Raw genomic sequence first — 8142 nt, forward strand, 5'->3', positions numbered from 1 at the left:
CTTCTCCTGCTCTCTTCCTTCCTTTCACTCCTATTCCACACTCAGTTTCCTCTTCTGTCTCTCCGCTCCATTTTTATTTACCTTCTCCCAGTTTCTGTCTTCCTTGGCTCCTTGAAAACTGGAAAAACAAAGTTTTTTTTTGTTGTTGTTGGGCCTTAACGCTTTACATACACACGGTTGTTTTCATTGCTCTATTTGTGGGGACTAATTGACTGCGATTCCTTTTTCTTTACTGTTCTGTGTGTCAGCAAAATGAAGCTGAACACAGGCGATGAAAGCAGAACCAGAAGGAATAATTCAGGCACTTTTAGGTTTAAAAGGAGGCATTGGTTTATAAGCAGGGCATTCACATAGTTTGTCAGTTGTTACTGTGATTGTGGGAGAATGTCCTCAGATTCTGTTCCTTCACAGATAGTGGTGCATGCCCACACGCACAGTATAACATGCTCCTCCCCACCCCCATATCTCTCGAAAAATGACGACAAGCAGCAATCTATCTTCCTGAGTGACAGGCACTCGATGGACTGCATTATTTACGCTTTGTTGGATTTAAGGAAGGAGAAAAAAACTAAGTGAATTGAAAGAAAGGACAGAGGGGGGAGAAATAAAGAAGTTAGATCATTTACAGGCCTGGGGATGCTGTCAAGCCTGTGGAAATGAACAGAGACAGAAGAAGGAAAGAAACGTCATTCATAGGAGCTGACAGAGAGGAAACTCAGGCGGGATAGCAGACACCAGTACACACACCTGTACACGTTTGAGTCATGAGGACACAATCCACTCAGATAAACAGACCATGTACTCATGTCATAATCTTGAACTGGGGTGTCCATGACAGAACTCCATTGCGGATTTTTTGGTTACCTTTGTATGCGAGAATTGAGTTTGCACTGAACTCCAGAGCCAGCTTGAATCTCGGGCCTTGTTCACCTGCTACACAGCCCTTGGCACAAGTCTCATGTCCACACCCTTCTTAGAGCCCTGCGCCACTCTGGCCCTGCCAGACGTCTCCTCTCTCCTCCGTGGTGACACACACGCTGGGCTGTTTTCACACAACATTGCTCTGAAAGAGGCCCTACACTTCTCTGTCCTTTGTTATGATGTGTTTCTCTTTCACGCTCTGCTCCATTCGCCACCCACATGCCCCAGTGCTGGTGTTTATCCTTCTTCGGTTTTGATTTTTATTTTACTTTATTTTTTGGCTGCGCGATAGATATGCGGGTGATGGTTTTGGGTGGTGTGGAACTTTGTCTGTCATCTGATTAAGGGGAAATACAGTTGAGCTGAGATGCCTGATAAAGTCCTGCCAATCTTGGAGCCCCTACGCTGGGGTGCGTATGTGTGCTGGCATGAAGTGTGCATGCACTTTCTGTAGTTTATGTAAACGGCTTTCAGGAGAAACTGTTGCGGAGAGGCTTGGAACAAGTAGCAAAGTGGCCAAATATAATTACATTCCTACTAGCTGCCTGCTTTTGTCTGTTAGATGACTAACAGACACATCAAACAGAGCAGGTCAAAGAAGAAACTCAAAACCAGAACACAAGAACCTAAACAGTTAAAAATCAAAGGAGACCATTTGACCCATTGTGCTTGTTTGGTTCCTACTCAAAACTCACGACTGGCAACCTACTGAAGCTAAGCAGGTGTGAGCCTGGTCAGTACCTGGATGGGAGACCTCCTGGGAAAAACTAAGGTTGCTGCTGGAAGAGGTGTTAGTGGGGCCAGCAGGGGGCGCTCACCCTGCGGTCTGTGTGGGTCCTAATGCCCCAGTATAGTGACGGGGACGCTATACTGTAAACAGGCGCCGTCCTTCGGATGAGACGTAAAACCGAGGTCCTGACTCTCTGTGGTCATTAAAAAATCCCAGGGTGTTTCTCGAAAAGAGTAGGGGTGTAACCCTGGCGTCCTGGACAAATTTCCCATTGGCCCTTACCAATCATGGCCTCCTAATAATCCCCCTCTATGAATTGGCTTCATTACTCTGCTCTCCTCCCCACCGATAGCTGATGTGTGGGGAGCGTTCTGGCGCACTATGGCTGCCGTCGCATCATCCAGGTGGGGCTGCACACTGGTGGTGGAGGGGAGTCCCCATTACCTGTAAAGCGCTTTGAGTGGAGTGTCCAGAAAAGCGCTATATAAGTGTAAGCAATTATTATTATTATTATGACTAGTTTATTGACCTAAGGATCACTTTGTCTCATTTCTTGAAGACTCACCAGGAACCTGCTGCTTCTTCCTGAGACTCTCCACCCTGATACTGACAGAAACCAGAGTACTAAATCCATGCAGCGATGGCCTAGAGGTTATTTTTTAACGGAAATCAGAGAACAATACAAAAAGGTAAGAGGTGAAATGGAGAAACAGGTGAACTGTGGCCACCTGAATAGAACACAGTGCCTGACAAGCTAACAGCAATGTTGCTGGAATAACAATGGTCAAGACTGTTAGCCTCAGAGAGCGTCTCCTACATTACTGCACTGATGTAGAATTTCCATATGCTGGAGAGAACATTTCTTGTTATACTGTTAGGCCGGTCTAATTTTACCCTGACTTAAAATAATAACACTTCCTCTGTTACAGAAAGGCATGTTTTATCGGTGAGGATCCACAGAAAGCCTAGCTGTCACTGTTGGGCTGCTCTCAAAGGAGGGGGGAGGGTTAACAGAGTCAGTGGGCTACATTTCCCCAGGTAGCACTGGGGTGACAACAGGAAGCTGCTGACGGAATATTCATCCCTTGTACCCCCCCCCACGATTATGAGCCACAGCCACCCCCGTCGCCCACACCATGTCTCTCTAACGAGAAGCGACGCAGGCAAACGGGGCTTGTCAGGCTCGGCTAGCGTCTCCCCGGCCCCTCTCCGTGCTGAGAGGTTCAGACAGGCGTCCCAGAGATCAACCGTCCTGCAGCCCCACTCCAGGGCCGCTCCAGAGGCTCTTACTACAGTGAAGCAGGGTCGGAGCATCCCGGCTCCTGCCTGCCCAGGACACCCTGCACTTGGGCGCGACTGTCGGTGGGGGTGCAGCTGTTACACAACAGCGAGAGCTGGACTGCGGACTCATGCACAGTGTGGTCGTGAAGCTCCTGTAGGCAGCCAGCGGATGACAGCAGGGGCAGGGCTGTGGCTTTCTTAATTGCCTCTCTCTGTTAAAGTCAGATTGCGACAGAGCACTGGACACAAATTCCCTCGCTCTCTCCCGTATGTACTGTCTGTGTAAGTTATCAAACGTTGATGATAAGCAACAGAAAATATCTGGACTGCTTTTGTGCAAGCTGTTCTATATGTGCAGCGTATATAAATTATGCGTGTGCTACATTTTCCTTAGTGGTCCCAGAGCTTTCCTGCGCCATTTAATACATGACAAAAGGCCGCCAGTTTTTCCTTTGTTTTTTTTTCCAAAAGGGTTTCGCGTAAACGATAGAAAATGACAGGTTAAGACATTCCCGGTTCCTCGCTCTGCAGGAACAAAAAAAAAAACCTAAATTAAAATGCAGATGTAAGCTTTGTGCTGGAACAAGTTGAATAATGTTCTAAATCTTTCCCCAGTGATTGGAAAATTAGGCCTCATGGTGGAAACCTGTGCCTGCTTAAAGAGAGAGAGAGAGAAAAGACTTGGTCCAGGATTCCCTGTGTGCCGCGCTTTGTCTCCTCCTCGCTGTCTCTCCCCGTTGGCGTCTGTCTGGACCTGCAGAGGCGGCTGGACAGGGTTTTCTGGGGGTGGCCGTGGGTCTCCCGGATCCTGGAGCCGCGGGTGGGTTTTGACAGCCTCCTGTCATCAGGCACTCCTTTCCCCTGCTGCTCCTTTCAACGGGGCCTCCTCCCCTCCACGCCGGGCCTGGTCTGGCCTCGCTCCACGCCATGCGGCCATAAACCTTTCAACAGCGCGTCCAGGCGGAGGAAAGGGGAAAACTCTACCATGACACGCAGTATAAATAGCCCTTTATATTTCTTTTGGGAACCAGCTTGTAATGTCTCCATTCTCGGGACAGAGTGACACAACGCATTAACACGTTATATTTAAAGGTGCTGGCATCTTCAGCCGGTCTTTGAAAATGGAAGACCCGATGAAATACCATCCGTTTCCTAATCAAAACTGTTGTGTTTCCCACACCTACGCAGGGATTAGCTTGGTATGGTTCCATCAATCTAACTCTTCAAACTCTATTACCCAATAAAAGATTAATAAAGAAAAAGAATTAGATTAGTGTGGAGCCAGCTTTGTTATTATTGAAATGCATCTTAATGTTGACTAAGTTCAGAGTCATAACAGATTCGCTGCTGGGGGGTTTTATGAACGCGGCCCATCTCAGTGAGCCAGCCCTAATTTAAAATTAACTCCCCCCCCCCCACACACACACACACACACAGACTTCCACAGCTGGATCCTTCAAACCCAAATCCTCCTCTGTTATCAGGCAATCAGAAAGAGACTCGGAGCGCTCGCCTCCTTAATTGCGACAGTTCAAATAATTAACTGGGTGAGAGGGCTCGGGCGTGAAGAAAGATTCCCACTTGAGGGTGGGGAAGTGCAGGCCTGAGGCCTCTGCCCTCGCAGAGGGGGGACACGGGCTCTGGTGAATGTGTCACTCTCTGGTTGACCGGTCCGGGGTGCGGGGGCGCACATCTCAAGAAACGCATCGCCTCAGATTCAGGCGGGCCGGAGGCGGGTAGGCCGAAACGCACCACACGACTGCGAGGGTTTTCCTGAAGTTTCCGCCCGCGCAACTGTAACCCGGCACCACAGACACCTCACACCCCCTCAGCTGACAGCGCTGTTTGTCCTTATTAATGCGCTGACAGGTTACTGCGGGCGTGACGGGAGCCTTTCAACACTAAGGCTCTCCGCGATGAAAACTGCAGAAGAAGGCAGAAAATGTGCAACCAGGAGTGCCTCTCAGAAGGGTGCAGCTGAATCACTGGGATTCGGTCTATTTTTATAGAGCTGGAAAAGCTACTTGCTATTCACAGAGCTGGTCTTTCAGTACCGGCACACTGATTTTGAGTTTTACGACAATGTTAAACTACGGCCTTCAAAGTGGGGACTTCCAACTAGGATACAAAGCACGTCTTGAGTTAATCCATTACCACCACTGCTAATCGAGTTCAGCGTGCACCTTCACCTACCCCACACCAGTCTTCTCCCCTCTGATGCCAAATGTTAATGTTTTCTTGTTCAGTCCGCTCATTACATAATCAGTGATCTTGTAAAATGCTCGGCTCATCACCAGGGCGTGACCCAGACTGCTGGGTTTTTGTATAGTGTTCAAATAAGGGGATTTCCCATTGAACCTAGGCCCCCTTAATTAAATAAATAAGCAGTAGGGCAGTAGGTGGCGCCACATTTTATTTCTAATTGTTGAGGCAACACTTAAATTTGTTGCTTTATTGATTTTGCTGTTTTTTTCTGATTATATCAAAATATTGTTCCTAATAATTATTCAGGGTTTTATAGTAATGTTAAATAAAGTTTAAAATGTTTAACAATGATCAGAATCTTCCAAACTGATAGCTCATTGTCACACTGTCCAATATGAAGTGTTCCAATAGCTAATCCATCACATTTACCAATCAGGTCTAACTGGATTATGGTCAGCCGCAACTTCATCATCAATGTGTTTCGTGCCTATAGTTCTGTGAAGTTGAAAGGCTGGTTTCTGTAATGACAATTGCAGATCTGTCAGGAATAACTGCTATCTTAAAGCAAAACTGGTCAAATCTTGGTATGTGGCTGTTGACTCCTGTGTGTCTACGTGCAGAAAGAAGAGAGTGAAAATGCAGAGTGTTTAAGTTTGCACAGCAGTGGGCATGGTAAGATATTTACAGAAAATGCTTTATTAAATTGTCAATAAAAAAGGGATTAAAAGGTGGACAAAATCCAACTAAGGAAAAGGAAGTGGGATGTGCATGGTGGTAGGTAATCCACGATTAGCTGCTGAGGAAGGGATCTGTAGTGCAGCTCACAGAGATGTGCTCAGGGAAGATTGTTTTTGTGGTTTTACAACATAACCAGGGGAAGAGAAAATGCAAAGGAGCTATCGGCTTCATATTCACATTAATTATTTCATAAGAAATGTCTTGGGGGTGGGAGACAAGCTGAGAAATCATAAGAAAAAAGAAGTGAAAAAGAGATGCTGTGTTAGGTTTGGCAGTCATACTCTCTGGATGTGTCCCAAACAGCTTCACCTGCGATTAATTATAATCCTCATGGCAGGTCAGGATATTGTTCTTGTCATTGTGTCTACAAAGTGTTTACAAAGCGGAACTGGGGGGGGGGGCTGACTGCAGACTCCAGGGCAGGTTTTTATAGGTCACACTTGTAAACACCCAGAAGATTTCATTCCCAAACTGACATCACATCTTCTGCTTTGTGCATTTGCTCGCTTTTCGGCTTTCCCTGTTGCCACTCGATCCATCTTCACTATTTACAAAAAAACAGGCACGCTGGATGGCATTGTTAAGAAGGGATCTGTCGTTTTCCCCACTGAAGGCCTCCGCTCAGTAACAAAAGCACAAGGAAAGGCTTCTGACGGGCAGTAAACAAGGTCAGGCCTGGAAGAGCTGCGAGCTGCGCTGGAGCTTTCGGAGCAATGCAAGAAAAGGAGTGCGGCGGCATCAACATTTGTAAATATCTTGTCTCCTCACAGAGACCTCCCTGGCTGCAGTGCTTTCTGCAACACACACAGTGCACAAAGTCACGCCTGCCTCTATTCTCAATGACAGTCTCATTCCTGAGAAGGTAAAATGGTGACGTGTGTCAAAAAACACTGGCCGATGTTTGCGAAAAATGCAGAGCACAAAATTTAGAGGCATTTGCCAAACATGAGGTAGATGTATTGTATTAGTACTGCAGTATAAAAATGACTCTTATCACTTTCTTAGATCTAAGGAAAATAACTTGTCCCGTGCAGATCAAACATTTCAAAGCACAATCCATACTTGGTAATGTATCGATGAAGGTGAACATCACTGCAAATTGACTGTGGCTGAGAAAAATGTGACCGATGATTTGTCTAAGGCTGTTATAATTTGAGCAGAACTGGATCAACAGAAGATCAATAACCCAGGTGAAGCCAGAGGAAAAAAGGGAAGGGCTTTAACTCGATTGCAAACACTTTACTCTGCCCTGCCCCCCCCCAAACACCCAACCTTGTAGAGAACAAATAGTGAACAAAGATGTTCATTCAGGGCAAGAGCGAGTCTGCAGATATCTGAATGAACGTGAATCAGTTCTAAGTACTGCAGCTTTCTCAGCCTCTCCCTTTCCCTGTCTTTTAAATCGCAAGTAAGGTTCTTAACGAAAGCCACATGACGCTGCTGCCTGCGTTAGTATTTCTGACCTCGTGTAACTAATTCCCTTCATCTGTGTTCCATTACCCTGCACCGCGTGCCACCTAGAATTAGGCAGCCTTTCACCAGAGAACCCACTGTGTTTTGACATTTTGTGGCTCGATCTTCCATGAGTGACAGATAGTCAATACGAACTGACAAACATACACGTCTCAGAGCTGGGGAAACCGAGGCTGACAGGGGCCTGACAACAGCAGGCCGAGTGACATTTCAATTAACAGCTGGCATGGCTGCACCCCAACCTAGCCGTCTTGTAAGAAAGGAACGGCAGAAAAAACAACAGCCCCCTTCCACAAACCTACCATGAGCCATGAGGCCCTTTTCACAAATCCTCATGCAGTGGGCCATTAGCAGGAGGACAGGGCTTGCAATAGATCTTTTCAGTCCCACCATTTTCCATTTTTGCTTGGCTGGCCATAACATAGTATACAGTGCTGCTGTAGCCATCAAGCTTTCTGCTGCTCATTGGGAATCCATAGGTCATGCAGGCCTGGGCCACCATGGTTCTCTTTGAGATACAAATCAAGTTGAGAATATTGTGGCAATATCTGTGAGATGAATTTGTTTTTATTTGCTTTTGCTATACATACTAAACATATGGAGTTGACCAGAAGAATCATATAAGTACAACAAGAATAAACGAATAAATGGACAAGCTAACACAAACTGAAAATGCAGGGAAAGCATTTTGCAATGTCATGTTATATAGTAAGATTTGACACATTACAGTTCACAGGAGCTGCGAGGACAAAGCAATAACGAAGGTTCCCTGCCTTGTTACAGTGAATGAGCTC

This window comes from Lepisosteus oculatus, chromosome 2, assembly GCF_040954835.1.
Source record: "Lepisosteus oculatus isolate fLepOcu1 chromosome 2, fLepOcu1.hap2, whole genome shotgun sequence".
Classification (NCBI taxonomy): Eukaryota; Metazoa; Chordata; class Actinopteri; order Semionotiformes; family Lepisosteidae; genus Lepisosteus; species Lepisosteus oculatus.